Below are 4,480 nucleotides of genomic sequence, written 5' to 3'. Positions count from 1 at the left end.
GGGTGACCATACGTCCTCTTTTCCCCGGACATGTCCTCTTTTTGGACCTACAAAAATGCGTCCGGCCGGGATTTCTTAATTGCCCAAAATGTCCGGGATTCGGCTGTTTTCTTAATCTCACTCCAGCTGAATCTCTGACAATTGCCGCCTGCTCCCGCAACATGTGTTTCTCTCCCGCAATTTTCATGTCCACTCCTTTAAACATTCTAATATTGTATATAATTTTGGCGCATCAGGAATTAGGCACCGGAACCGTTTTAAAAGTATCGATTTGGCACCGGTATCGAAAAAAAAAAACGATACCCAACCCTAACACACACACACCCATATATGATCATAATTATTTAATGATAATATTATTTATATTTAAATATATTATATACAATTTTGTATTATATATATAATTTATTTTATTATTTTTATTACATTTTATTTTTTACACTACACAATATATACAATATAGCCTATATTTACTTAAAAAATCTCCAAATTCATCAATTATCATTTGATTTAGGAGCTGACGCTAGGCTGAATGATGAGCTCTGATAACAGAACGATAATCTCAGTATTGACCGATTAATCAGGCTGGATTATAAATGGCTCTTTCACTATACATGATGAATTCTTGTTATTTCTGCTCGTATCGGGTTTCATTCTCTCTCTCTGTGATGCCAAAGGTTTGAGAAATCTCTGAGCGTGAGGTCATGCGTTTTTGACTTTCTTTTTGGACGGGACGAGAGATTGGCCGCTAGTCAGGGCTCTGTTTATTTGTCTAGATGTAGATGGAGAGGGAGATAGAGTTCATGTGCCACATGACACCATATTGTAGATAATGTTTCTTATTACATGTCAGATTTTGTTCGACTTCGCCTCCCTCGCCCCAGGTGAAAAGAAAATGATCGGACATGCGGATGAAGTGTTGTTTATTAATAATGTTTGGAATAATTTGGACGATTTTTTCCACATTTTTTATCTCCTTTGTATGGGGAAAGCACAATTTCTGTCCCAGCAAACAAACAGATAAATATAAATATTTCAATAAATAAATAAATAAAATTGCAACAGATAAATTTAACAATTGTGAGTCAGGGTTACTATTATAGTAAACTAAAAATGAAACAATAAAATAAACAACTTCAAATAAAATATAAAAAACCCTTTATTTCAGCTCATTTTAATTTCGTTTAACTTGATGTACTAAAATAACTAAAACTGAAATAAAAATTAATTAAGTATAAATAGACAATGACTGAACTGACTATCATTTTAACTCAACTTAAAATGAAAATATAGAAATAAAAAATGTATTAATAAAAACTATAATAGTATCTCAATAATATTAAAATGACACCGTTATGGGTACAAATAAAAATATACAGTATAATGTCTAATACATAGAGATTTATTAGTTATTCTAATGTCTTAGTGTACATCAACAATTGACTGTTTGCATGTATTTTATTTCTTCGAAGCAATTTTACAAGAAACATTACATTACAAAGTTACTCAAGACATCAATTAGGGCTCATAAGAGCAACGCTGAGCAATAAAATGGTACGTTATTGATGCAAACAGCACAAGAAGTTGAATAGTTCAGCCTAAAGTAACGGCACACACAGCATGGGGTGTTGTGGGTAACTTCCCCTCCCTTCAGTTGGCATGCACTTTGTTTAGCCTTTGAGTGCCAGAGCAGTTAGTTATGTTAATGAGTCTCCTCTAGTTTAATGTATTGAATAGAGCAGTGGCTGATTGGCCAGGAGCCACGCAGTGGGCGTGGCCTGGGCGATGACATCAGCAGAGAGCGAGGGAGGCGTGGAAGACCATCTGGAGTCCATCTGTGCCTCGCTGGCGGTGGGAAGGACTCGGACTGCAGCGCTCACATATGTGAGAGAGTTTCAGACACATGCCTCACATATGAAGAGAGAGCAAGCCACTCAAGCAGAGTGATTTACATTGTTTGGAATAAGACACGAGCGGAGCGGACCATCATAGAGAGGAGGTGAGCTTCATCTCTCGGCGTTTTCATGGCTTCAGTTGTTTGTTTTGGTTCCACTGGATTTTGCTATTTTATGTTTGCATCCAAAGCTGCATTTGTACTCTATTCCAGGGCTGTGGATATGAGGCTTTTGTGTGTGTACCTTGGTAAACATTCAACATTACCATGGTACATTTATGTGTGGATTAGAACCTAGTGTTACAAACCTCTGAATACATACCATGGAAAGCCTTTTTTTTCTTTTTAAAGAAGTACCATGGTATTCTTGGAAGTATCTTGAAGTGCTTTGTAAATACCATGGTAAATGATTTTTATCAAATGTACACTTTACAATGGTACTTCCACAGTACTTTCTTCTCAGTAAGTACTTTTCTATCTTATCAAATTGAGTACATTATTGAGTACATAATGCCCATATAAAATTGGTTAATGGTTTTAAAATATACAAATGTGCTGTTGTCATGAGCCATCTGATTAGTGCATTTAAATTATATATTAATTAATGAATATATCAATGCATAATATATGTTCATATATAATATATGTTAATTATATAGTGCATCTAAATATAATAGAATATAATTAATAAAAATACATTTATTCTGTTTTTCTTTTTGTTGAAATGAAAACTTAATATTAATTAAAAAAATTAACAAAAAGTAACAAAAAATTAATCTTAATAACATGAATGTGGTTATTTCTAATGCAAATTCACTTAATAGCATTTGTTATGTTGTTTTGGATTCATATAATAGAGGCGATTCATGCCTTTAAGGTCATGGAAAAGCTGAAATAATCAGGGAATTTTAAAACAGTGATTTGGGAATCTGAAGAAGGTCAGTCATGGAAATGAATAATAACATCATGGAAAGTTTTTCTGCTCCGCTCTAAAATATTTAATCAGCTGGAAACTGCTCTTTGAGAGTGTAATCTCTATAAAAATATATATTTTTTTAAATCCTTGATGACGAATAACGTGACCTTCAGGAGCTGGAGGAGAGAGATGGAGTTTGACTACAGCGTCAAGCTTTGCTTCATTAACCCAAGCTGCTTTAACTCTTGTTTAACTGTCATGTGTAACTAGGGCTGGGCGATATAGCTAAAAAATGTATCAACGATATAATGTTTCATATCGTTCGGTATCGATAATTATTGACATTTTTTATAACCTTTTTAAAAACAAAGAGCAATAGAATTTTTAAAAAAAAATTTAACTACTGTATTTTTAAATTAACCCAATTTATTGAGACAAACAACAAATATGTTTTGTTTTAACAGTCAAACACACAATAAAAATTAAACAAATATCTAATTTCTAATGTTTTATATGCAGATTAAATAGGTCTGAAGGAATCTTTTGACTTGTCTCCCGAGGCCACAGGAGGGCGCCATTCACGCAGATTGTATTTAAAAACATAAGAGACGCAGTGAAAAGGAATAAACCTCCGCAAATTCGCGACGTGTTTTCTAAAAGTTTAAACTGTTTTAACTTTGCATGGCTACATCTCTTGTGTGATACGCGAGTGCAGCAGTCATATTTGTCCGTCTAGAAAATGCGTTGAATATGCGTTCTGTGTGAATGGCTTGGTTTCGGTTTTAACCTAATCAAGATCTCTGCATTGAGCTTCTATATTTCTCTAATATTTTGAATGTATAACACAGTAGCGGCGCATCTCATGGGCTAGACTAACAAGACATTAAAATGCACATGCCTATATCGTGCACTATATCGAACATTTTTTATATCGTTATCGAAGAAGGTGTACCGTCGATAAATATCGATACCGTTTTATCGCCCAGGCCTATGTGTAGCATTAGTTTTCTGCATGGATGGATGGACAGATCAATGGATGAAACAGCAATGAGAAGGTTTACGATTAGATATGTTGTTGCTCAGGAGATTTAATGGAGCTTGTTGTCATACAGTAAGATACAGTAGATATTTAATAGAGCTCTAAAAGGAATGTGTGATCATGTCTGAGTTTCATTGGAGACTTTTGGCAAATCTGAGCCCAGTTTTAGCTCAATCAAAGATCTGAGAAATGAAGAGATGGTCTCGCTGCATCTCATTGCTGTCGTGTTTCTGCAGGTCTGCTGTGTGTCACCTTAACACAATCTACAGCCGCGTTCTGATTAGGCTTGCCGCTATAGACGGTGCTGACGGTGATACCGGTGTTAAGCTGCAACACCGGTTACGTTTGCTTTATTTAAACTTTGTGTCATTTATTTATTGACATCAAGGTGTATGCCGTGCCTCCAAGCTTTCTTATTCGTTTTGCTAATAAACTTTCTATGTTTCTGATTTATTTGGTTATATACTGTATTATACATGTTTACTTATTTCCAGTTTTGTATAGGCTACCTATTTAAACTTTATGTAAGTTATTTGTTATTTTATATTAGGCATAGCCTGCCCTATAGCATAGTGTATTTTTATTTGTTTTGTTAATAAAAGTTCTATGTTTTATATATAGGCTTTGTATG

At 34.4% G+C, this 4,480-nt stretch overlaps 1 protein-coding gene across 3 annotated transcripts in view; it reads left to right on the top strand.

The window, feature by feature from the left end:
* The window catches only part of cbfa2t2 (CBFA2/RUNX1 partner transcriptional co-repressor 2), a 42,397-nt gene that overhangs the window by 14,356 nt on the left and 23,561 nt on the right, over positions 1–4,480 (top strand). The window contains exon 1 of one of the 3 annotated variants that reach the window (XM_016552649.1): positions 1,854–1,999. The exons of the other annotated variants lie outside the window; for them this stretch is intronic. The gene's annotated coding sequence lies outside the window, so the exon portion shown is untranslated. Of the gene's footprint in view, positions 1–1,853; positions 2,000–4,480 lie in introns of those variants that run through there. 3 annotated transcript variants of the gene reach the window in all.

Source organism: Sinocyclocheilus rhinocerous, unplaced genomic scaffold, assembly GCF_001515625.1.
Source record: "Sinocyclocheilus rhinocerous isolate Xijiao unplaced genomic scaffold, SAMN03320098_v1.1 scaffold795, whole genome shotgun sequence".
NCBI classification, from domain to species: domain Eukaryota; kingdom Metazoa; phylum Chordata; class Actinopteri; order Cypriniformes; family Cyprinidae; genus Sinocyclocheilus; species Sinocyclocheilus rhinocerous.
Note: the sequence above shows the minus strand (reverse complement) of the source record. Positions and strands in the feature narration are given on the sequence as shown.